The sequence below is a fragment of the Myotis myotis genome, unplaced genomic scaffold (assembly GCF_014108235.1).
Source record: "Myotis myotis isolate mMyoMyo1 unplaced genomic scaffold, mMyoMyo1.p scaffold_m19_p_7, whole genome shotgun sequence".
In the NCBI taxonomy this organism is placed as follows: domain Eukaryota; kingdom Metazoa; phylum Chordata; class Mammalia; order Chiroptera; family Vespertilionidae; genus Myotis; species Myotis myotis.
Window position 1 is genome coordinate 57,734,679 of NW_023416379.1, and position 26,979 is coordinate 57,761,657.

Genomic DNA, 26,979 nt, shown 5'->3' on the forward strand with positions numbered 1-26,979 from the left:
GACAGATATGTGAATGAACACCCATGTCCATCACTGAACTTTAACAATTATCATTCTGTCACTTTTTTATCCATCTATTCTCCCTTGATTATTTTAAAGCAAATCCTAGACAGTATAACTTTATCTGTGAATATTTCAACGTGTATTTCAAAAAATTAAGAACTCTTTTTTAAAAACATAACTAAAATGTCAGTATCCCAATGTCACACTTTGGGTTCCTCCTGAATCTGATACTGAAACTACGACTCGAGTGCAAATAGTCTATTTGAGAGGGGGTGAGGGTGGGGGAATTGAGACAGAAAAGGAACGGTTGTCAGTTAGACGTTGGCAGAAGGCTCCTGCAGCAAGCATGAACTCCTCAGCATTTGCAGGCAGCCACATGAGTAGGCAAAGAGGATTTCAGCAGGCAGAGAAAGCCCTCAGGCAGCGATATGCAGGTGCTGGCAACTGAATTCTGGGTAACATGCACTGAAGTGGGAAGGGCAGGGACTGTGGGCCCTGGGGACTGACAGCATCGCCTACACAGGCCTGAAAACAATTAACAAGGACTAGTCAGTATTCAAATTTCTCCTAGTATATCATAATTTTTATTTTACAGTTTATATATCTAATTATGACCCAAATAAAGTTCATGCGCTGTCATTGATGTTTTTAAGTCTCATTTCCTCCAACTTTTTATTTTTAAATTTTTAAACATACAACAAACATGGAAGAATTTTACTGTGAACTATGTGTCCACCAAGATTACACCATTAACATTTTTATTATACTTGCTTTATCACATATCTATCATTTATTGATCTCTTTATTCACATTATATTTCTTTTTTTAAATACATTTTTACTGATTTCAGAGAGGAAGGGAGACGGAGAGAGATAGAAATATCAATGATGAGAGAGAATCATTGATTGGCTGCCCCCTACCTGTCTCCTACTGGGGATCCAGCCCTCAACCCTGGCATGTGCCCTGACTGTGAATTGAACAATGACCTCCTGGTTCATGGGTTGATGCTCAACTACTGAGCCACACCGGCCGGGCTCAAATTATATTTCTTGATGCATTTTGTAGTATGCCAGCACCCATGAAACAATAGAGGCTAATTTGTTAGCTTCGCAAGTATGGTACAATCTCAAACCTTGGAAACTGTTCACAGTTTTCAATTTTTTTTTTCTTGATAACTAACTATAGCAAGGGGTTCATCAATTTTGTTGATATTTTCGAAGAACAATTTTTAGCTTTGCTATATCTCTCTATTGTTTTTCTATATTCACTTTAATTGATCCCTGCTCTTACCTCGATTATTATTTTCTTTCGTCTACCTACTTTGGATTTACTTTCCTTTCTTTTTTCTAGCTTCTTAATGGGGAAACATTAGGTCATTGACTTTAGATGTCTCTTTACTAACAAGTATTTAAAACTATAAATTTCTGTATATAAATCATGCACATTTTGATATGTTGTGTTTTTATTTTTATTTAGTATGAAGTACTATCTAAGTTCCTTTGTGATTTCTTCTTTGACCCATGGATTATTTTAAATATCTTGTTTATTTTACAAAGAACTAGAGTTTTCCTAGATCTTATTTTTACCGATTTCTAATTTAGTTCCTTGTGATCAGAGAACATACTCTTTTAAATTTATTGAGTTGTTTTAAGATGCAGTATATGGTCTGTCTTGCTGAATGGACCATGTACATTTGAAAAGAGTATGCATTCTGCAGTCATTGGATGTGGGGATTTATAAATATAAACGGAGAGAGAGAAAGAGAGACAGAGAAAACATAAAACATAAGACATTGGCTCTTATATAATTATGGAGGCTGGTAAATTCCAATATCTGCAGTGGGCAAGCTGCAGACTCAGGAGAGCCAATGCTGTCATTCCAGTTCCAGTCTGAAGGCCTAAGACCCAGAAGAGCAGATGGTGTGAGTTCCAGACTGAATGTTGCCGGCTTGAGACCCAGGAAGAGCTGATGTTCCAGTTCAAACTCAAAGGTAGGAAAAATTGCTACCTCAGCTCTGAGGCAGAGAGGTAGGAGCTCCCTCTTAGCTTTTTTGTTCTAATCAAGCCTCAGAGGATTCGCTGAGGTCCACCACATTAGGCAGGGCAATCTGCTATCTTCAGCCTATTGGTGGAGATGTTAGTCACATCCTCACAGAAACACTGCACAAAGCACCCAGAATAACATTTGACCAAAAGTTTGGAAAACTGATGGCCCAGTCAAGTCGACACATAAAAACTAACCATCTCAGAGGTCTAAGTCGTCAAATCACCTACAGACTTTCTAATTTTTTGTTTAATTGTTCTATCTAGTGTTGAGAGATGGGTTTTGAAAACCTCGTGCTATGATTATGGAATTGACTATTTCTCTTTTTAGTTCTGTCAATTTTTGCTTCCTATGTTTTGAAGCTCTATTATCTGTATCATACATATTTATGATTAGACACATACATTATTTGTTCCTAACAAATTTAACCTTATATCATTATTAAATATATTCTTCTGAAGTATGGTAGCAATCATCTCAGGTAGAAATTATAGTTTAACTTTAACCCTGCTGTTTGGTTTCTGTACTTATTTTCTTGCTAAAATAATAGAAAAGTTATTTTAATTTTCTGAATTATATAAATCACCCCATTCGATTAAATACCCTATTGATTGTAACGTGAATATCCCATTAGTTGTGGTCATACTGGTCTTACAAAGCACATTTTCCTTTACCTGGGAAGGACACCACAAGTATCCCAAGGTCAGAGGGCTCCAGTTAACGTGTCCCTGTTGACCCAGTGATCCGGAGACCCAAATCTATAATTTAGATAACATGCTTAAGTAAACTGCTTCTGCTTCTGTAAACTGCTTTTTTGCAAATCAGTTTCCTCATTCCAAACCTTGGGATGTAATCAATACCTTTGTGATCTTTGCCTATATAAATCTGGTGTTGGGGCTGGGGCAGGCACTATGAGATCTGGGAGAGCGAAATGACCCCTCTTAGTCCCAGATTTGCAATAAATGTGACTATTTAATTCGACTTTTTGAGGCGTCCTTGTGTGATTCACAGGTACATAACAACACTTCTTTATCTTTAGTGATACTTTTTATTTCAAAATCTGTTTTTCGGCCATAATAATAGTATGCTTTATTATGTCCATGATATATCTTTTTCCATTCATTTACTTTTAATCTATCTGCCTCTTTGTATTTAAAGTGAGTCTCTTTTAGACAACATATCCTTGGGTGTTGTTTTTTTTGTGTGTTTTTTTAAAAATATATTTTATTGATTTTTTTACAGAGAGGAAGGGAGAGCGATAGAGAGTTAGAAACATCGATGAGAGAGAAACATCGGTCAGCTGCCTCCTGCACATCTCCTACTGGGGATGTGCCCGCAACCCAGGTACATGCCCTTGACTGGAATCGAACCTGGGACCCTTCAGTCCGCAGGCCGATGCTCTATCCACTGAGCCAAACTGGTTAGGGCTCCTTGGGTGTTTTTTAAAAAGTTCATTGGGACAATCTCTGCCTTTCCATTGGAGTGTTTAGCACTTAATCACTTAATGTGATTATTGATAAGGCTGTATTTATTTCTATCCTGTTATTATTTGTTTTCTATTTGTTTCATCAGATTTTTGTTACATTGTTTCTGGTTTCTTGCTTCTTTTGGATTATTTGAATCTTTTCTATAATTCTGTTTTAATTTATGTGTGGCTTTTTAGCTATACCTCTTTCCATTAGTATTTTTTACTAGCTGCTTTAGGAATCACAATATGTATTATTAGCTTTCCAAAGTCTACTTGAGTTAGTATTGTACCAATTCACATAAAATACAGAAACCTTGCCTTTGTATAGGTCCATTTACCTACCCCACTTTGTCCTTTGGGCTATAGTTGTCATTCGTGTTATGTCTAAATTCATTATAAACTGAAAGGCAATGTCATAGTTTTTGCTTTGGGGTCATGTGTTTAAAAGTATTGATAGGAAAATAAACTTTTCTATGCAGGGATTCTCTACAGTAGTTATGTTCTATAAAGTCACTACAAACAACCAATTAGTAAAACTGAGCCATCACTCCTTGGGGGAATTACAAGGTTAGGTTCCTGTGAGCCTCTGGTCACAATATTGCCAACTGATCAACCTTGTTTTATACATGTTTCTGTTTTAAGACACATTATTTAATTTAAATTATTGAATCATTAACATTGAACTGATGGCTGACAGCACTACAATTCATGCTTGAACAAAGCTTATCTAACACGCATTTTCCCATAAAGCACTTTACAGCCTTCTTGGGCTTAGAAACTAGATATCACTTCAGCATTACATTTGAGGGCCATTTTAAAGAGAAAAATCATCAAGAAAGAGCATAGCCCTAACCTGTTTGGCTCATTGGATAGAGCATCAGTCTGCGGACTCAAGGGTCCCGGGTTTGATTCTGGTCAAGGGCATGTACCTTGGTTGCGGGCACATACCCAGTGGGGAGTGTGCAGGAGGCAGCTGATTGATGTTCTCTCTCATCGATGTTTCTAACTCTCTATCCCTCTCCTTTCCTCTCTGTGAAAAGCAATAAAAATATATTTAAGAAAAAAAAGAAAGAGCATAAATATGCACAAAATATGGCACTAGATTGACACAGAAAGACACCCGTTTACATTACGGGAGCTGAAACAAGAAGGCAGAGCATGGCCTTGTTTGAACTCAGCTGGGACTGGACTGGGAATCTGTGCACTGAGCAACTGTAATTATTCACTGTTCTGCACATGTCCCTGAATGACTGCGAAAGCCCTGAGCATTGATTTGGAGGGTTACAAATAAATTTTAGCGTGTAGACAAATTCATGAATACAAAATCCGTGAAAAATGAGCATTGACTGTATTACCTTGAATATTTTCCATTTCTCATGTTCTTCCTTCCTTCCTGAAATTTTGAGTTCCCCTTTGGCAACATTCCCTTCAGGCCAAAGAACTTTCTTTAGCATTTTTATGAGGCAGTTCTGATGGGACTAATTCTCTTTGGTTTTTTGTTTTGCTTTGTTTTTCTTCTGAAAATATCTTCATTTTGCCTTCATCATTGAAGAGCATATTCTGGATTGACAGTTTCATTCTTCAGCTCTTTAAAGATACTGATATCCTGCTTCACCAGATTTTTGTTACCCTATTTCTGGTTTCTTGCTTCCTTTGGATTACTTGAATTGGTGTGGCTCCATTGGTTGGGCAATTGTCTTGTGCACAAAAGGCTGCTGGTTCAGTTCCTGTCAGGGCACATGCTGGGGTTGTGGGCTCAATCCCCAATTCAGGGGCCTGCAGAAGACAGTTGATCAATCTCTCTCACATTGATGTTTCTCTCTCTCCCTTCCTCTCTCTCTAAAAATCAATAAAAATATATATTTTTTAAAAAACAAAACCTTTAAAGGTATTAGTATACTGTCATCTTCTTAGTTTCTGATGTGAAATCCATAGGGTTTCAAATCATTAATCTTTGTATGACATATTCCATTTCTCTCTGAATGCTTCTGAAAGGGCGAGGACTAAGCCCTCCACCTTGCCCCAGGGTAAGGGCTACACCCTCCACCTTACCCCAGGGTAAGGGCTACGCCCTCCACCTTGCCCCAGGGTAAGGGCTATGCCCTTCATCTTAACTTGGCCATGTGCTCAGCAAGCTTCTTCCCGGAAGATAGTCAAGGGAAGTGCACGCCATCACTATGACCACATCCTGTGTACTCGCGCCTGGCCAATCGGCAGGGCCCACAGTCCTTTCTCCTCCCCTTACCCCAAACCCCTATAAAACCTCTCTCCACACAGAGTTTTCTCTCTCTCGGCCACTGGAGCTTACCGTTGCATCGGTGAGTGTGGCAGGGGAGCCAAACCTAGGTTTGAAATGAATGACTCTTTGCTTTTGCATCGGACTCGCTGGCTCCCTGTGGGTTCTTGGGAATCATGAAATCTGGGCACAACATTTGGGGGCTCGTCCGGGATTCCCAAGACCATCGAGGGACCCCCGATCTGAAGAGTCTGACTGACCGCGGTATGTGTGTGTCTTTGTATGTTCTGTTCAGTGTGAGCTCGTTTCTGGAATTTGTAATTGCCTGAGGGGTCTAGGCGGACGCGCCGTGAACGACCTCAGGCAGGGGAGAGTTGGAAGACGTTCCGCTCCCCAGGAGGGATGGATATGCCCCTCACCCCAGGAGGGATGGATATGCCCCTCACGGATTTGAGACGAGGCAGGTCGCTCCTGCCGGTTTGGCGTAAGGCCAACGTCTAGTTGCTTCCATGGAGCTGGAAGCCTGTATTTTCGGGCCCTGTTTAGTGTTCTGTGTTTGTACTGGATGGATGTTATGGGATGGACTCAGACTGCTCCTTTGGGTATTGTGATTGATCATTTCAAGGAGATTGGGGGAAGCTTTAGAGCTCCCTCAGGAGTTGGGAAGTTGTTAGGAATTGAATGGATTGTTTAAAGTCTGAATGAATGTCTGGTGAAAGTGTGGGAGTGTGGAGGGAGGGGGATTGCCTTCCCCCCTCCTTTGTGTGGCGGTCGGGCGGCCGCCTGAGTGAAGGTCTGTGGAAATAGGTCACCCCCTCCCCAAGTAAATGCGTCTGGGACTTCTGTGCACGTGTTAGGAGAAAAGCTGGCTTAAAACTAATGTGCGCATCGTCCGTTTTTGGATAGGGTTTTGGGCTAGTGTATTTAATTTGCTACCTAAGATTTTAAAAAGTTCTGCAATATAATGTTGGCCGTCTATCTTTTAGGGGTTTTGGTTTGCTCTTCCCTTGTTTATTGTGAGAATGAGGAAATCATCTTTTCTGTCAGAGAACAGTTTAGACCGCCACAATGTTGAGCTGCCTGACTTGGCAGCCGCCATGTTGGCCGCATGGCATGCCGTGCCCCTGGGGGCCGCCATCTTGGAACAGCAGGCCCCTCCCTCTGACTTAGTCAATCACAAAAGGAATGTCTGTTCACTGAGGCAGGATGGGATTTCAGGGGTGGAGTTTTAAGGCGGAGTTTTACTAAGGAAATGCAGATGGGGCAGAAAGTGTGCCTGCCTCCCAGATTTATTTAATACTAAATTAGCAATCACGGTCTTAATATAATTTTAGTGGTATGATAGACCAATGTTTTGAGCAGTTGGCTTTATAAGGGCCGACAATAGAGCTTGTATTTCTTAAAGGGCTTGTAGATAGAGAATTGAAAAGCTTTTACAAATTCATAAATGCATCCAGGATTTCTGTGCACATGTAAAGGAAAAGGCCAGTTTAAAAACGAGTGCGCATAGTTTTGAGCTGAACTTGACCTTTTGCTGTGTACAGAATAAAAACCCAAGACTGTTTTGGCCTTAATAGTTATGGGTTTGCTTCTTGAATTCCCCAGCAGGAAAATTGTGACCATTTTGAAATTTAGCAGCTATGCCAGGATAGCAGTAACCCAATTTCTAAAGTAAAGTACAATTATTTCAGGTAGAAACTGTGGTTTAAAAGTTCTAGCTACCTGGAAAGCATGGCCTTGGTATGATAGGAGGAAAAAGAAATATTAAATGAATGGTAAACCAGTGAACTGGGACTTGTCACTGATGGTGGATTGTGAAAAGGGCTGGACGTGGCCTAACTTCTCCTTCCTTGGTACCCCTGAAACGTCTGAGGGTACTTCTGGCCTTGGTTTTCCAATGTGTTAAATCTGTCGATTTTGTTGTTTCACCGAAATCCTCTTGAAGGACATTGAATGGTTCTTTCCTTCCTCTTTAACTTTTTGGGGATTGTGTGAATAGATTACTGATGTAGATTATCAAGAATCTCTAAGGTACTTGTCCTGTATCTGGAGGAATGGCTTATAGATGGTATTCACCGTCTCTGGGACTTCCGGAGGGAAGTCAAAGCTCGGACTGGCTAAGGGTTCGAATCTGGCCTATCTTTTAAAAAGGTAGAAAAGAAGCATTCCTAAGCAGTTTTCTACTGCCTCTGTTTAGGGACTTTTTCTGTATCTCGACACAACTGAAACTGATTTGTTGGTATTTTGTGGTATAAATGTGGCATGTACCTCGAAGTTCTTAATGGGGAATGTATCTAGTTATCGTGCCTATTTAGTCTTGATTTCCTTGTTCAATATGAGTACCGTTTCTATCTGGATGAGACATAGGTCAAGAATCCTGTCCTGGGATGTGGGAAAGGGAGGCCTCCACATCTGTTCCTGTCAGGCCCCCATCAGGGGACTTGGGTGGTGTTCCTGTTATCTGCTCAAGATCCCAAGACTGTAAAGGTACTTGTTCACTGAAAGGGTGTATGTTTGTATGTCTACTTGGGTATAATTATTTGTTCATGTAAGTGTGGAAGTCTGTGGGAAAAAAAAGGCACACGCTTGCCCCAAGAGCGCTTGCTCTCTGTCAGAGGTGGATTAGGCCCGCCTAACTAGTAAACATCTCTGTCTGTTTGTTTGCTGGGAACTTTGATTTGCTATGTGATATTCAGTGCTGGGTTGGGATTTTGGAATTCTGGGGTAGGTTTAAAAGGTATTTGTGGCTTTTCTAGTCTGATTGGGACATTTAAGGGTGGGGCTCACAGTTCCTCAGGGCAGAGATTCCATGGGTCCTTCCCCCTGCCTGTGCTGAATTAAATAATACAGGCCAGTGTCATTTAGCTTGCTGGTTAAAGAAAAACAATGGGCCTTAGAATCTGTAAAGGTGGGCAGGAATGAAGCTGGTCAAATGTACTGCAAGGGTTTGGTACCTGTTGCTGCTAGCAAAGGAGGGGCTGATACCCACTTCTAACACACTCCCTTGAAAGAGGCCTGGTTGCTGCTCTGCCACAAAGGGAACTGATAGAAAGGCCAAAAAAAAGCAGAGCGCTGTAGCTGATAAACAGGGCTACCTAGAAGCCATCAGGACTTTGCGGAGACTGGCGAGGACTGGGTGGCTTTTCTTTAACAATCTCTTTCCTTGAGAGGGCTCCAGAAGGTGCACAAGGACATTTGGCCGCGCCTCCGCGCCATCTATGAGACCAGCCCAACCCCAACTCCTCATCAGCACAGACCAGGAGATTGGGTCTACGTCAGAAGGCACCGCCGGGAGACCCTAGGGCCACGTTGGAAGGATCCCTACATCGTGGTGCTGACGACCCCCACCGCTCTCAAGGTAGACGGCGTCGCGACCTGGGTCCATCCGGAAAGACTTCATCACCAAATGGAGCATCGATCGAGATCAACGCAACCCGCTCAAGCTCAAGCTACGGCGTGCTCGATCTGCCTGATGCCGGTAACATGACTTTAGATAATGCCGGCATCTTCATGGACATGGCTCCAAAGAGACAAGGACAATTTATAGGATCACATGTTTGGTAGCAGAAGATTTGGCTGCCTGAAGCGGCCATGATGCCAATATTATGTTTCATTGTATTGATATGTTATATTAACCTTTGATTCTTTTGCAGGTTTGAATGTATGTTGGCTGTCCTGGAAGGGAGCTGTGTGGGGTGACCCCCAAAAGTAAAGGGTGCCTAGCTGCCAAGAGGGCAGGTGCCCAGCTGGGCAGGGAAGGGTGCCCATCAGGTTTTGGTCTCTGTTGAGAGACAGCTAACAGTTGGCAGCCTGTAATACTGTCTTGCAGACCTGAGTCACCATGCCCATGTCAGGGTTAGTAAAGCTGGAAAAAGCCTGTTTAGAATAGAAGGTCTGAGGCATGGTTATGCATAGAAAGAAGGTTTTATGCCAACAGTTACTGTTTTGTTTTAAATCCATGAAAAGGAATTAGCAAGGAAAGTCAGAAAATCTTAGAGTAGATCAGTATGTTTTTCTCCTTATGTAATTCCTCCGAAATCTGGCAATGCTAAATAAGTACGTTTCTTTGCATAGATTCAGTAAGACTGGTTCCTAATAGTGGTTTTATTAACGGAAAACTTTGACTGGAGTATCATGTTTCAAAGAGCCCTATCTGAGCTCTAAAGACTTGAAGCCAGTAAAAATGCCACGAAGAAAGCCTGGTATCCTGCTTGGGAGCCCTGAAGATGGCTGCCGCTGGAGCGTCAGGCTGATGCCCTACCATCACTGGCGGTTGGTAAGAGTAGAAGGGGAGCAGTAAAGATGCCTCTGCATCCCTGCAGAACCCCACACACTCTGGGCCGCAACAAGTAGGAGGGCTACTGAGATGGGCCTTAAAGCCTGGAGCGTGGGCTCAGGTGGAGTTGCTACAGGTGAGGGATTCACCTAACTCAGCAGATACTGCAGGCAGGCTTGATGGCAGCTGGATGGCTTGGCTTCCTGGCCCTACGGGGCACATTAAGATTCAACCATGAAATTCCAGCAAAGGTAGTCAGTTACCATTCTTGTTGTGTATATGCAAACATCAGGACAGTAGATAAATTAATCTTGATTTGGCTTTTTGATAGCCATGGAGGAATTTTAAGAAGAAAAATCCTGTTTCAATAGAAGTTGCTAAATCTAAAATGGTTTCTTTCCCTTCCACCGGACCATTTGTTAAGCTTATAGGGATAGTTCAGTTGATAGTTCTGTGTGCCCAGTATGGGCCTCTAGCAACGGTGGAATAGAAATGCAGTCCGTCTCATGATTGAGCCGGAAGTTCCAAGACAAGGGGGAATGAAAGGGCGAGGACTATGCCCTCCACCTTGCCCCAGGGTAAGGGCTACACCCTCCACCTTACCCCAGGGTAAGGGCTACGCCCTCCACCTTGCCCCAGGGTAAGGGCTATGCCCTTCATCTTAACTTGGCCATGTGCTCAGCAAGCTTCTTCCCGGAAGATAGTCAAGGGAAGTGCACGCCATCACTATGACCACATCCTGTGTACTCGCGCCTGGCCAATCGGCAGGGCCCACAGTCCTTTCTCCTCCCCTTACCCCAAACCCCTATAAAACCTCTCTCCACACAGAGTTTTCTCTCTCTCGGCCACTGGAGCTTACCGTTGCATCGGTGAGTGTGGCAGGGGAGCCAAACCTAGGTTTGAAATGAATGACTCTTTGCTTTTGCATCGGACTCGCTGGCTCCCTGTGGGTTCTTGGGAATCATGAAATCTGGGCACAACACTTCCAGGTTTTTCTTCATCTTTGCTTTCCAGCAATTTGACTATGATGTTTCTAGGCATACTTATCTTTGTATTTATCATGCCTAAGTTTTGCTGAGCTTCTTGGATCTGTTATTTTATGTCTCGCAGGATGTTGGCTTTCCTCAAATATTTGGTGATTCTTGGTTTTGTGATCAACTGTGTATTTGAGATTCATTTGTTAAAAATTGCTTATGGAGGAGGCTATGCTTGGTTTGCACTCTCCCTGAGGGGAGGAATAAGATCTGTTGACACCACTGAATTCCTGTCATCAATGGAGGTATGGGAAAGGGTGTGGGGAAGGGTGCGGCGAAGGGTGCGGCCTGGTGCTGAACGGGAAGAACTAGTAGCTAGGATTCTGAGTGTAAGAGTTTCCTGATTATTCCAGATGTCAGCAGTCACAGAGCACTGTCCTTTATTCTGCCTAGAGACAGATACAGATGCCTCTGTTGCTACTGTGGAATGGGGGATGAAGAAGCTTCAGTTGGGCTCACTGCTCCTGCTGTGATACTACAATTAATTTCTTTGTGGTTTAGTTGGATTCCTTCCTGCTCCTAATAGCCACCTCTAGATGTGAAACCGTTTGGTGCTGCTACTATCTTTCATAGCAGCCTTGTCTTCTTTTTGTTTGGAACTGTCAATCCTTCCTTCTGACCCATCCAGCCTTCTATCCATCTTTCAGGAAATCCTCATACATTCTGTTCTGGACCATCAATAGCGAACCTTCTTATTTTCCAATGCACTTGTGAATTTAATTATTTTAAATATATATCTTCTACCAGGTCTAGGGATTTGAGGCATAAAGAGAAAACTGCAGTATGTGTCCAGTCTGCCAATTTATGATTTATTTTTAAAATATATTTTTTATTGACTTCAGAGAAGGAGAGACAGAAACATCAATGATGAGAGAGAATCATCAATTGGCTGCCTCTTGCATGCCCCCCACTGGGGATCCAGCCTGCAACTACAATCAGGGCATGTGCCCTGGCCAGGAATTGAACCATAACCTCCTGCTTCATAGGTGGCCGCTCCAACACTGAGCCACGCCAGTTGGGCCAGTCTGCCAATTTAAATCAAACTTGTTTTTCTTTCTTTATTTTTAAGCAAGCAGTGGTAATAACAGTCTGTTTAACTATGCAGTTTGGTGTGGGGGTTCAGAACTAGTCACTCCAAGATGTGCCTCTCTGGTATATGGATTTTTTTGTGCTAAAGGCAACTTTACTAGTAGCTGCAGGCTTAAGAGAAACTTCTACCTCTCCCTTAACTACCTAGAACTGTGGTCGGCAAACTGCGGCCCTCGAGCCACACGCGGCTCTTTGGCCCCTTGAGTGTGGCTCTTCCACAAGATACCATGTGCGGGCACGCACGTACAGTGCGATTGAAACTTCATGGCCCATGCGCAGAAGTTGTTTTCAGCCTGGATGAGTCTATTTTGAAGAAGTACTGTTGACATTTGGCTCTGTTGACTAATGAGTTTGCCGACCACTAAGGTCCTAGAAGACCTTGAACTAGGGGCCTTGCTCATAATAAGAGATTATCAGAGATAACTTCTTTTGACCTTTCTGTAGGGCAGGACAAACTTCTATTTTCTGAATATCTGCTCTTTATATGGCCCTGCAGTGACCCTTTGAAACCCCAAAGCACCTTACCTCATTCCTAGCTCGGAATGTCGTATGTACCCATTTTCCCTTTCTGTTTCTTAACTTCTCCTGCTTGTGGGGTCTCTGGCTCTCATGTACTAGTATTTGGGTTTTATATATATGTATGTAATAAACTTCGTTGTTTTCTCTTGCTAATCTGTCTCATGTCTATTTGATTATTACAGCCAAAAGAACCATGAGGGGAAAGGCAAGTTTTCTCCTCACTCCACATAGGTAAGGAAGGAACACAAGCAAATTCTAAGTAAGATTCTCAGTCACAGTCAAGGCGAGAGAGAGTTTGGTGAGTTCAGATTGTTCTGACTCTAAAAGAATGCTACGCTTACCAGATTCATAGGTTTGATTTCTTACAAGTTTTACTCGTTTCGTGTAGGCTTTGAATTTGCCTTGAATTTCTCCTCTGTTTGCCTTGAATTTTTAGATGTGTTGGTGGACTCTTGCTTTCAAGCTCATACAGTTCTCAAGTTATATTCAAACACTGCCATCTTGTGGGTCATTCCTGGTGTCTCCCATCCCACCCCTCACAGAATCTCATGCAAATATATCCATCCAGAAGAGTAGAGGTATGTCAACTTCTATTAAGTGCAAAGTGTTCTACTAAGAGCATTACAGATAGCCATCTCTTTTAAACCTCATAAGAACTTTATGAAAAAAGTGTTACTGAAAGGGAGACCTGGCCCTGAGCTGGGCTGCCTAGGGCCAGCTGGTAGTGTGTGGATTCTTGACTTAGTTCAGGAAAAATGTCACAATAGAAGTCCAGGTGAATTTTAGAGGACGTTTATTAAAGCTGGGGAAATGAAACAAGAAAGGGCTGGGGAAATTAGCTTAGGATGGTCTGCTTTGGCTTACTAAGAAGTCAGAGGAAAGGCGGCCTTGGGGACAGGTTCAGAGGGTTTGTCCGGGATGAGCTGATGCTGCCCATTGCTACTGATTGCACCCTGTGGGGTCCATGCCTGTGGGGGAACAAACAGGGAAAGCTTGCCCTGAGTCCTTTGTTTTGAGGGGTTTTAAAATCTGGGCATTTAGGAGAGATTTTAGGGGACTTTATGTTAATGTATCAGAATGATATTTATTCTCTTAATTTCATCTGTCCTTTGGCATGGTCGGCAAATGGCACTAATTGGAATTCTGTTGTCTCCCTGAGTAGGGTGATTTAAACTATTTACCCTCTGGTTGGCGAGGAGAAGTATAAACCATTTACTCTGAAGTGTTCCTGGTTTAGGGAAGATAGGATTTACTAGATGGCTGCAAACTGCTGTTTAACTATCTGTCTCAGTTTCCCTATTCCGCTGGTCCTGGCTTATTGATCTGTCTCAGAAGTACTATTATTCCTATGTTAGAGATGAAGAAACCGAGGCCTCAGGGGTTATGCAACTTGCCTGAGGTTTCACAGCTAGTAAGGATAGAAGTATATTTTCTATCTAGGCAGCCCTTGCTTTTACTGTGTACACATGTGAAACTCATAAATCTAAAAACGATATAGTGTGTAACAATAATATGAATAAGTTATAGAAGTAGTAGAGGGGAGGGGACAACTGTTAGAAAAGAGCATCAGCGGAAGGTTCATAGTTTGGTGAGAATATGGTCTCCTCTAAGTGAGGATTTGAGAGATAATCATTACAGAGGAAGAACACACCTGGGGCCATATCTCCTGGATCTAATAGTATAGAAACACCCAATACTTGTTTATTGTTTTGTCTGCCCTATTCCTGTCTTCTGTGGGTGAACTACTCTTTACTCTGCTTCAACCATATGACTCTAATAGAGATTGCCAATCCATGATATCCTTGACTCATCACCAATATGAATCCATTCAGGGCTGCTGGAATTTTTGTGCTTGAGGCAGAGGGCTCAGTGATATCTTCCCTAATGGCAAAGTTCAGTATCAAAAAGCTATTACCAGCCACAGTTTTTCATATGGGAGACAGTTTGGAGCAGAAGAGAATAAAGCCAAACAATAAGGTTTTAGTCCTCTCTCGGCCAACTGTACTACTAACCTTCCTGTAGTAATAACCATCCTTGCAGAACCTAATCAGGTTTTGGTTTTGGTTTACTGAAACCATACAAGTTCTAATATTCCCTCTTCTGTCACCAGCTGAAGCAGGGCTAACCCTGGCAACCTCTATACAACTTGAACAACAGCAAAATACATTTTGATTATAGATAGCCCTATTTATTTATTTTGGAAAAAAGGCAGTTAGGGAGTTTATTGCAAATGCTATGTGGCTTAAAACCAGTTCTTGCAGTGCTCTACTCTGGCCTCTTCTTCAACTCCATGCCTGCTGCCTGGGCTATTCTTTTTCTATTTCTCCCTTTCTAAATTGCTGGAGTCATTGAAAGCCATCTCTAGATTTATTTCTTCCTTTAAGTCTATTTTAGAAATTCCAGTCAATTATTTTTCCAAATTTTGATTTTTTTAAATCAATCAAGTAACATTTAATTATTGCCAACAATAATAAATTATAAGATTCAAAATGATAGGAACTAAGAATAATTGATACCTCCACACAGACATAATCGTTGTTATTGGTATATTTATCTTTCTTCTATGTATAAACACCAACAAAAATTTTTAAATAGCCAAACAAAATGACTAATTTTAATGTCTTCCTTTCCTACCCACATCTACAGTGCATTTTTCATTTAATTGTATTTTGTTTGTACTATTTCCTAATCATTTCATATGATATTGTCCTGAAAATATCCAATATCTTTGAAGGCACCTAATTTTCCAAGGAAATGGGGAATAATTAGACATCCTTTGGTCTGGAATGTTCTTTTCTTTCCTGCTTCATCCAGTTATCTCCTACTCATTCTTCAGATCTTAGTTCTTTGGGAACTTCTTTGGGAAATCAGATTAAATTTAGCATAATATTCTCTGAAGTCCTTGTAAAAATTGCAATCTATTCTTTTTAAAAATTTATCTTGATTTTTGAAAGTATTACAGATGCTCCCCACCACTTTCCCCCAACTGACCCCTTCCACCCACAATCTATTCTTGTTTGGGATTATCTGGGTCTATATGCATTTTTGTTCACTATTGGGTCCCCTGTGCTTACCACAGGAGCCTGACACCGAACAATTGTTAAAATGAATGAATGACTGGCATAATTCCACCGCTACTTCTTTAGTTATAAAAAAGTAACATTTACTATTTATGATGTGTTATAATGTGGTAGGCACTCTACCAAGTGCTGTATATCTCTATCCATATAATCACATTTCACAACTCCAAAATTCATTTTTGCCCCTATTCTACAAATGAGGAAACTAAGGCTTCTGAAAAGCTAGTTAGGTGGGTGGAGGTATTAAGCAAAAAAGAAAAAAGAGAGAGAGAACTTATGTACATGGACAACAGTATGGAGATTATGGGGGGAGGTGGAAGAAGGCATAGAGGGGACAAAATAAAATAAATTTAAAAAAAGAAAAGCTAATTAATTCACCAGGATCCAAATAAGAGGCAGATAAAAGGTTGGAAGTTACATCAATGCATTTATTTACATTATTAGCTTTACTTGACATTACTGGCTTCTTTGTTCATGAATATAAAAGTCATTATACAGGGTGTGGCAAAAGTAGGTTTACAGTTGTTAGTACTCGAAACAGTTTATTCTTTTATTATTAATTAATCATTGTATTATTTTTTTAAATTTTTTTATTAGTTGAGGTATTACAAATGTGTCCTCATCCCCCCCATTAACCCCCAACCTCCACCCCCCCCACCCGCACACTCATGCTCCCATCCCCCTGTTGTCCATGTCCATTGGTTTGGCTTATCATTGTATTAATTATTTATTATTTTCTATACAAACAACTGTAAACCTACTTTTGCCACACCCTGTATTTATAGTTTATTTTCAAAGTCACTCAACTTGTACATTACACACTGGATTTTGTTACATGTTAAAGTGGGAAGTAGGGCACCTAGAATAAGGGGTGAAGAGCGAGAATATTGTATTGGAAAGGGCAGCAGGAGACCTAGTTATTCTCCGCAATCAGCCATATGGCTTTGGGCTTCCACAAGAAAGGCTACCAAAAAAAAAAAAAAAAAAAAAAAAAAAAAAGAGTCAAGCTGAACAGGTTGCCCTTAAGACATCTAGTTCAACTCCTGCGTTTTATAGATGAGAGCCAGAGCCGACAGGGTTTGCATAATTGACAGCGTGGCAGAGCTGGATGGCCAACCAGCTCCTAGTGTTGTTTGTTCTGAGTCACCCCCCCCCCCCCCCCCCCCCCCCCCCCCCCCCCCGCCCTCCTTGAACAAACATTTACTGAGTGCCTACTGTGTGAGGCATTCCGCAGCATTCCCATTCGGTCGCTCAGTATCGATTATTGGCTATTTTCTTTGCTCCCTAATTTTCTTTCTTCACTTTAAAAACGCTCCATTGGGCGCAGTTAAGGGGGAATGCAAGCCTAGCGTCAGGCACTGAGGGGCGTGACCCGGGTTGGCAGCCGGCCAAGAAGGCAGTGACAAGGGAGCCACTCCCCGGTAATCTACACGTGCACGAGCAACCCACGGAGGGCGAGGCCGCGGCTCCCCGGGACCACGCCTACGGCTTTCCGTGACCCCACTAACAGGGCCACGGGAGGAACCGCTTCTGTGCAAGATCCTGGCCTTTGGCTTCTGCGGTGGTGGCCGGCTGCCCAGGCATTCAGCCAGGTCTCCAGAGCTGTCCCCTCCCCCCCGCCCCGGGTTTATCCTGAATTCCGAGTCTCCAGCTGTCGGGAGAGCCACGTTCCCACTCGGGCGACAGCAGACCCCGAAGGGGCATTTCCACCTCCCGCGGTTGGCCCTGAGCCCCGGCCGCCGCCTTTCCCCGTCCCCGGCTCGCGCCCGCTGCCCCAAGGCCCGCAGGGTCACGCTCCCTTAGGGCTCCAGGGAAAGGCCACGGCTCAGGGGCTGCCACGCGAGGCCTGCTGGACAGACGGCAGCCAATCCCCGCGAGGCATCCACGAGCCCCAGCCAATCAGCGCCCGTCTTATTCCTGGGTCTAACCCGCCCCGGCCTTTTCTCCTGCCCCCTCCCCGGTGCCGGTAGTCGTGGCTGTAGGTGCAGCCGCCTCTGCATCTCCCTTGTTCCGGGCCCGGTGGCCCCCTGGCGCCCTTGGGTTCCTCCCGTCGCCTTCACTGAGGATGTGTCCCTGCGCGGCCGCGTGCGCACCTCGCGGAGACCGCCGGCGCACTTTCATCTAGCGACTGGTGAGGGGGCTCGGCCGGGCCGCGCGCAGCGGGCCGAGGCGGCTGCGTCCCTCCAGCCGGGGGCGAAGGGACGGCGTTCACTCTCCCGAGGGTGCGGGCGGGACGCGGGGAGGGGGCCCGGCGGCGCCCAGGCTGCCGGGCTTCGTGCGGGACTGTGCGGGAGGGCGGGAGCCCGGGTTCCCGGAGCCGCCTTCCCGCCGCTGCCCTCCGCTATGAATGGTCCATCTGGGCGGCGCGCTCTTGGAGACCTGCCCGCCACGCCCTCTCACGCTGTGGCTCTGCGAGTTTCAGATAGTTGTGCCGGGCCCCTTCCCCGGGAGCCCTGAGCCTAGAGTTTGAGGCCATTCCTCCCGGCGTTTTCCCCTTCTCGGGGCTGCACAGTTTGAGCCCACCCGGCGGATGCTAATTCGGGAATTCAGTGTGAGCTGAGTGCGCGAAAGGGAGGGTTCCTTTTGCGGAGATGGAGCCAGAGGACGTTTGCTCTTGTATCGTGTTGTCAGGCCCTCAAGTAGCTTTGGGCCAGCGGTTCTCAGCCTGTGGGTCGAGACCCCTTTGGGGGTCGACCGACCCTTTCACAGGGGTTGCCTAAGACCATCGGAAAACACATATATAATTACATATTGTTTTTGTGATTCATCACTATGCTTTAATTATGTTCAATTTGCAACAATGAAAATACATCTTGCATATCAGATATTTACGTGACGATTCATAACGGTAGCAAAATTACAGTTATGAAGTAGCAACGAAAATGATTTTATGGTTGGGGGTCACCACAACATGAGGAACTGTATTAAAGGGTCGCGGCATTAGGAAGGTTGAGAACCACTGCTTTAGGCGGTGGGCACCCAACTTGGTGAGTACAAGTAAGGGTAATTTTTTTCAACAGCAATATTCTGCTTCTAAATCAAAGGTTTCCTAACTGCATGTGAAGAGAGTATTTTGAGAAGAGTAGACTAGGTAGAACCTAGAGTCCTCTGTGTGATTTATTTTTTTTTCTGGGTGATTTTTATATGAGCTACTTCCACACCAATTTCCTCACTGTGAAATGGAGCTAATCATATAGACAAGGGCAGTACTGGGGCTGAAAAGAGGATTGCATTAGTTAATATATGTAAAGCGCTATATGTAAAGCGCTGTGCTTGTACACATGAACGTTTAAGAGATGGTAGGTATTATGTTTGTAAGCCATGGGCAAGTTGGCAGCCCTGTAAAGGTTTGGTTGTAAAGCATTCCAAGCTGTAACTGGTTTGGCTCAGTGGATAGAGCATCGGTCTGCGGACTGAAAGGTCCTGGGTTTGGTTCCGGTCAAGGGCATGTACCTTGTTTGTGGGCACATCCCCAGTAGGGGGTGTGCAGGAGACAGCTGATGGATGTTTCTCTCTCATAGATGTTTCTAACTCTCTATCCCTCTCCCTTCCTCTCTGTAAAAAATCAATAAAATATATTTTTTAAAAAAGAAAAGCATTCTAAGTAGAAAGAACTCTAATATAGTTAGGCCATTTTCAATGGCCTGTAAGTCAATATGTCCCCTTTCCCCCCTCTTTTTAAACATTTGTTAGATGCTTACATATGAATGAATTGTCTCATTCATTTTTCAGAAGGAGATAGTTTTTATCCCTCTTTATAAGTGAGAGACTTGATACTTAGGAAATGGTGTTCTTCCCAAGGTCATTTAGCTAGTTAGTGGTGTACCTGGGTCACCAGCTCAGGTGTTCTGAATTCAGAGTCTGAACTTTATATGCTCCATGGCCACCAGGCCTAGTTGGAATCCTCTTCCTGAAGTCACAAAGCTATTCTTAGGACATGAAATACAGGCATACCTTGTTTTACTGCCCTTCACAGCATTGCACTTCACTGATGTGTTTTTTACACATTGAAGGCAAGACCCTCCACTCACAAAACGATTACAGCTCGCTTTATTGCGGTGGTCTGGAAGTGAACCCGCAGTGTCTCTGAGGTATGCCTGTGCAGATATTGGTTTATTTTGGTTGGATATGTCAGAGAAGAGCATGAGCAGATTTGTGTTTTAGAAAGATAACTGAACTCTTAACCAAGCATAAGTAGAATTGTGAGCCATTGTGAGGGCTCAACCACCACTGGCTATAGTGGAGCAGTCTTCAAGGCTGAACAATTCCCTGTAGCTCTTAGCACTTCATATGCATCACATATAAAACAAATTTTCTTTCTTTTTTTTTTATATTTTATTGATTTTTTACAGAGAGGAAGGGAGAGAGATAGAGAGTTAGAAACATCGATGAGAGAGAAACATCGATCAGCTGCCTCCTGCACATCTCCTACTGGGGATATGCCCGCAACCCAGGTACATGCCCTTGACCGAAATCGAACCTGGGACCCTTCAGTCCGCAGGCCGACGCCCTATCCACTGAGCCAAACCGGTTTCGGCACAAATTTTCAATTTTAATTTATTCTTTTGTTTAAATTTTTTTGTTTTTTGGATTACCAAAGAATTTACATAATCAAGAATTTCTGTAATTAACCCAGAAACCTGGGAGTTATCACCACATCTTATCAATTCAAGATCCTTTGTCTCTGCATTGCTCATTTTCTTTATTTCTAAAAAAGGCAGATAAGGCTGTCTATACTCTAGTTCTTTCTTGTGTAAATATTAGGCCTCACTCATTTCTGTCTTCTGAATTACTTGGAATTTTCAGAATGGACCAGGATAATCCTAGTGCTTTTATATTTACTGGTCCCTCTGCCTCAAATGCCTACCCACCCTAAATTTATCAGGTATACATGCTCATCTTTTTAAAAAAATATTTTTGTATTGATTTCAGAGAGGAAGAAAGAGGGAGAGAGAGGTAGAAACATCAGTGATGAGAGAGAATCATTGAACGGCTGCCTCCTGCGAGCTCCACACTGTGGACCCAGCCTGCAACCCGGGCTTCTGCCCTGACTGGGAATCAAACTGTGACACCCTCATTCATAGGTCCATGCTCAATCACTGAGCCATGCCTTCCAGGCACATGTGCTCATTTTAAGTCTCAGTTTAAACATCTCCTGTAGGAAATCTTCCCTAGATCCCTCTTGTGCACTCCCCATTCCTATGAGTCATTTGCTTTATCTTCACCATAATAGGTTTATAATCATGATACATTTTTATTACCTGCTTATTACTCCTCTACCAAACTGTTATCCGTTAGTAGTTGAGACTGGTTAATAGATAATAAATCTTGTTCAATCAATGCAATTGTTAAATGAGCTATACTTTCATTTAAGTATTATCTTTGAACCTATGTTTATCATTTTATCTAAAATATTTAAGTCCTGTTTATTTTTGTATTCCCATTACCTTATGCCCTATTGTGGATGCACTTGAGAAGCAGTGTAGTATTGTAGAAATAGCTTGGACTTGACTGTTAAACAGATCTGTGTTTGAATTCTCACTCTTCTACTGGTGGTATGATTTGGGTGGCTTACTTAATGTCTTTGCAATGTAAAATACTCAGTATGTATTAGATGCTTAATATTTATTTCCTTTTCTTTGTCTTTAATAAGCATTTGTGTGAATGCATAAATAAGATTTACTAGGCATCCTATATAATAAAAAGCTAATATGCAAATCGACCGAATGGCAGAATGACTGGTCGCTATGATGTGCACTGACCACCAGGGGGCAGGCGCTCAATGCAGGAGCTGCCCCCTGGTGGTCAGTGTGCTCCCACAGGGAGAGTGCTGCTCAGCCAGAAGCTCTGAGCTGGGCTCACGGAAATGCTAAGTATGTCTGGCTGCCGGCTTAGGCCTGCTCCCTTAGGCCTAAGCCATCAGTTGGACATACCCCAAGGGCTCCTGTACTACGAGAGGGCGCAAGCCGGGCTGAGGGACCCCCCCCCCCCCCACGAGTGCACAAATTTTGTGCAACCGGGCCTCTAGTTGGAAATATGGACCTGGAGTTTAGAAGAGACATGAGGGCAGGAAACAGATTTGGGGGTTATGAGCATGTAGGTTAAAGTCTAACATGAGAGATTGAACTTATTCAGGGAGAATACCAAGTAGAGAGGAAAGAAGACTGAAGATGAAATACTGAGAGAAGCCGAACATTTAAAGGTTAGGGCAGTGGTTGGCAAACCGCGGCTCGCGAGCCACATGCGGCTTTTTGGCCCCTTGAGTGTGGCTCTTCCACAAAATGCCATGTGCAGGCATGCACGTACAGTGCGATTGAAACTTCGTGGCCCATGTGCAGAAGTCGGTTTTCAGAAAGAAGATAGACGAAACAAGTATACAAGATGAGTGTGGATGGGAGAGTTGGAAGGGGTTGACCTCGGCAAAGGTATCTCAATCAGATTGAGGATGTTTATAGCAAAGGAGTACCCTAATTAAGTTAATAACAATGTACCTACCTATATAGTTTAAGTTTAAAAAATTTGGCTCTCAAAAGAAATTTCAGTTGTTGTACTGTTGATATTTGGCTCTGTTGACTAATGAGTTTGCCAACCACTGGGTTAGGGGAAGAGATGATAATGCCTTTGGAAGAAGTGATAGAAGAGAGATCCTATGCTTTCAGCATCCCTTTCTAGATTCCTTAGGAGAATGTGGTGTTGATGACTCAAAAATAGGGAAGTCAAGTAAGATAAGAACTGAAAGTACCCAGAAGTATTTGGAAATTTGGAGGTCATCGGTTTCATGATTTCATTGGAGAAGTATGTGTGGAAACCAGGTTGTGGAGGCACTGAAGCTCAAACATGGATTTTGGTATTAAAATGTGTTATCTTTTTGTTGCTGAAGAAATGATAGTAATAAAAACTACTGTTTCTTGAATGCGTATTTGGTGCCAGGCACCATGCTAAGCAGTTTTACTTATCATTACAGTAACTCTGAGGTTGGTGGTATTGTCTCCATTTCCAGATGAAGAAATGAGGGCTTGTAGAGATTATGTAATTTTTAGTTACATAATTGGTAACAGCTGGCATTGCTATATTTGAATCCAAATATGTAGGACTCTAATAAACGCTATTAGTCACTTCTTTGTTAATGTTCATAGTATTCTCTGTGTGCTCCTCTCTCTCTCTCTCTCTCTCTCTCTCTCTCTCTCTCTCTCTCTCTCCCCCTCTCTCCCTCTCTCCCTCTCTCTCTCTTTCTCTCTATATATGTGTATACACTAGCCATCAGTCAGACATCTTTAGTGCTGCTGCGGAGGCAGGAGAGGCTCCCGCTACTGCCGCTGCACTTGCCAGCTGTGAGCCTGGCTTCTGGCTGAGCAGCGCTCCCCTGTGGGAGCGCACTGACCACCAGGGGGCAGCTCCTGCATTGAGCGTCTGCCCCCTGGTGATCAGTGTGCGTCATAGCGACCAGTCGTACTGCTGATTGGTCAATTTGCATATTAGCCTTTTATTATATAGGATACTTTAGAATGGTACTACTTTTATATTTAATATTTTTTTAAATTTTCCCTTTAAATGTTTAAATTACATATAGTAATAAATGGGAATTATTTTCTGCTGTATCTTAAATTCTTTCATGCAGATTTGAGTGATTCACCAATAAGTAGTTCATTTCAGGTATTATGAAGACACTGAAAACAAAATGATGGCAAAATTTTAGAGCCTCAACAAATTGAGATTAACATTTGAATTTTTCCATATACTATGTGTTCAAGTTTTAACATTTTTATTTTTTAAAAAATATATTTTTATTGATTTCAGAGAGGAAGGGAGAGGGAGAGAGAGATAGAAACATCAATGTTGAGAGAGTTATTGATCTGCTGCCTTCTGCACACCCCACACTGGGGATCTAGCTTACAACCTAGGCATGTGCCCTGACCTCGGGAATTGAACTGTGACCTCCTGGTTCATAGGTCGATGCTCTACCAATAAGCCACACTGGCTGGGCCATTTTTAACATTTTTAAATGGCTTGAGGCTTTGGCACCTTTTTCTTTTTGTCAACTAACTCCCAAACACTTTATTTCTAGTTCAAATCAGTAATTTAAGGGTGAATAATTTTTATAAGGACTGTCAAATTATAAAACTTACAGACTTAAAATGGAAATGGAGCTAGAAAGATAAGGAATCATCTAGTTCTATGCTATCATTTCCGAATAGGGAATCGAATAGTTAAAAACTAGTTAGATTTAGGGCTTCTGACTTTTAGTGTACTTTGAAAAAGGAGTAGACAATGCTGATTTGGGATGTTTCATATCTGTCTGACACATGGAAGTTTCCCCTGTACATATATATAGTAAACTCATTGATGTCCCTTCAAATAGTCATTCAGTAACTTTTTCTCTATCATTTGAAATATTATAAAAACAAAATAAAAAAAGTATTTTGGGGAATATAAGTATAATAGTTGATATCTTGGACAAGGGACTTAGCATAAATTTTTACTATAAAGCAGTGATGGCGAACCTGTGACACGCGTGTCAGAGGTGACACGCGAACTCATTTTTTGGGTTGATTTTTCTTTGTTAAATGGCATTTAAATATATAAAATAAATATCAAAAATATGTCTTTGTTTTCTAATAGGAAGTTAAGAAACTGAAGAAAGTAGGTTATCAAATAGTTGACAAGTGGTATTTCATTTCTCCAGATCTGAATAGAACAAAGCAGATAGAGTAACATACTGGAAAAAAGGAAGCTTAGAGGCTCGTATATGATGGTTGAGTTTTCTCTGCGTTTTATGGTCTCTCCAATCAATATATTAGCATTAGACATTTATTTTTGAATAGGTATACATGCATATGGTAAAGCATTAAAATGGGGTTTATAGTAAAGAGTAAGTCAGTCTTCCATTCCTATCTCCAACCATTGGTGCCCTTATTTAGAGCCACTATTAACCATTTTCTTGTGTATTCTGGACATCATTAATTAACCTGTACATACATATACATTTTTTCTCATAAATAGTATTATAATTGCATCTCATTTTTTAAAAATCTTTTTAAAATGTTTTTATTGATTTTAGGGAGGAAGGGAGAAGGAGAAACAGAAATATCAGTGATGAGAGAGAATCATCAATTGGCTGCCTCATGCATGCCCCCTACTGAAGATCCAGCCCACAGCCTGGGCATATACCCTGACTGGGAATTGAACTGTGACTTCCTGGTTCATAGGTTGATGCTCCACCACGGAGCCACACCTGCCGGGCAAATGCATCTTGTTTTAAAATACATTTTACAATATATTTTGTAGATTATTTCATATCAGAAATTATATAGCTGTTTTATTTTTGATACATGAATAATATTCTGTTGCTTGGACATACCATATTTCCTTTAACTATTTAGGTTTTTTCCATCCTTTACTATTCTAAATAATGATGCAGTGAATGTTCTTGTTCTTAGGCCATTTCACACATGAGTGAATATATATGTATACACACACACACACACACACACACACACACACACACACAGAGCAGCGGTAGTCAACCAGTGGTTCGCAGACCACTGGTGGTCCATGAGGTCTGAAAGGTTGGTGACTGCTGTATTAGAAGCCAGGTGCACAAATTCATGCATGGGGGAGGTGAGGGGGGGAGGGACCGTGGGGGGTGGGGTGGGGAAGGGACCGCGGGAGGTTGGCCAGTAGGCCCCTATTGGGTGATTGGGGCCAGCCGGCCAGGGGGAGGGACTGTGGAAGTTTGGCCAGCCGCGGGAGGTTGGCTGTGGGAGCACACTGACCACCAGGGGTCAGCTCTTGCATTGAGTGTCTGCCCCCTGGTGGTCAGTGCATGTCATAGCGACCAGTCGTTCTGTCTTAACGGTCGCTTAGGCTTTTATATATATACTAGAGGTAGAGGCCCGGTGCACAAAAATTTGTGCACTCGGGAGGAGAGGTCCCTCAGCCCGGCCTGTGCCCTCTCGCAGTCTGGGACCCCTCAGGAGATAACGACCTGCTGGCTTAGGCCAGCTCCCGGGTGGCAGACGGCAGGCCCAATCCCTAGGTGCAGCCCGTGGTTGGGCTCAAGCAGGGCCGAATGAGGAGTTGGGGCGCCTCCAACTGCTGGCCAGCAGATTGGGAGGTTGTGATGCCACCCTCAGTCACGCTCAGGGTAGGGCCAATTGGGGGGTTGGGGCACCATCCCCTGTCACACTCAAGGCAGGGTCGATGGGAAGGTTGCGGCGCCACCACCTGTCACACACAGAGCAGGGCCAATCAGGGGGTTGGGGCACTGCCCCCGTCACACACAGAGCAGGGCCCATCAGGGGGTTGGGGCGCCACCCTCTATTACCCACAGAGCAGGGCCGATCAGGGGGTTGGGGCGCCGCCACTCTCACACTCAGGGCAGGGCCGATGGGGAGGTTATGGCTCTACCCCATCACACACAGAGCAGGGCCCGTGGGGGGTCGGTTGGGGAGCTCCCCCCTATCAGGCACAGAGCAGGGCTGCTCAGGGGGTTGGGGCCCCGCCCCGTCACACACAGAGCCGCAGGGCAATCAGGGGGTTTGGGCGCTGCCCCCTGTCACGCTGATCCCGGTGCCGGGAGGCATATTACCCTTTTACTATATAGGGTAGAGGCCTGGTGCATGTGTGGGGCCGGCTGGTTTGCCCTGAAGGGTGTCCTGGATCTGTGTGTGATGGGGTAGAGCCTGGCCAGTCTGGGTGAGGGGCTGAGGGCTGTTTTCAGGCTGGGGGTGATTGAACTCCCAAACGCTCCTTTTTTCCTTTTTTTTTTTTTTTATTCTGGGCCAGCTTTAGCTTGAGGCTTGGCTCCAGCTCTTAGGCCTCCGCTCCTGAAAGTAGGTTTCTGGCCTTCGCATACAATGTTGCGAATCTGCTGGCTGAAGTCCGGCGGTATTTGTTACAATGTTTGAAACTGCAGGCTCAGAGGCCTGCAGCCGCAGGCGGGGAACATTGGTTTCCTCCGTCACTGAGGCAAGCAAGCCTCATGTTAGTTTCAAGCTGCCTGGCTGCCGGCCGCCATCTTGGCTGACAGTTAATTTGCATATCTCGCTGATTAGCCAATGAAAAGGGTAGTGGTCGTACGCCAATTACCATGTTTCTCTTTCATTAGTGTAGACTAGAGGCCCGGTTCACAAAAATTTGTGCACTGGCGCAGTGGGAGGGGTGTCCCTCAGCCCCACTTGTGCCCTCTCACAGTCTGGGACCCCTCGGGAGATAACAACCTGCTGGCTTAG

The 26,979-nt window shown here is 43.5% G+C and overlaps 1 protein-coding gene across 6 annotated transcripts in view; it reads left to right on the forward strand.

Annotated features, from left to right (window-relative positions):
- Positions 1 to 17,690: 17,690 nt before the first annotated feature.
- IBTK (inhibitor of Bruton tyrosine kinase) overlaps positions 17,691 to 26,979 on the forward strand; it is an 88,807-nt gene continuing 79,518 nt past the window's right edge. For 3 of the 6 annotated variants that reach the window (XM_036316592.1, XM_036316597.1, XM_036316593.1), the window contains exon 1: positions 17,692 to 17,879. The gene's annotated coding sequence lies outside the window, so the exon portion shown is untranslated. Of the gene's footprint in view, positions 17,880 to 26,979 lie in introns of all 6 variants that reach the window. The other 3 variants (XM_036316594.1, XM_036316595.1, XM_036316598.1) reach the window with 2 other exon arrangements.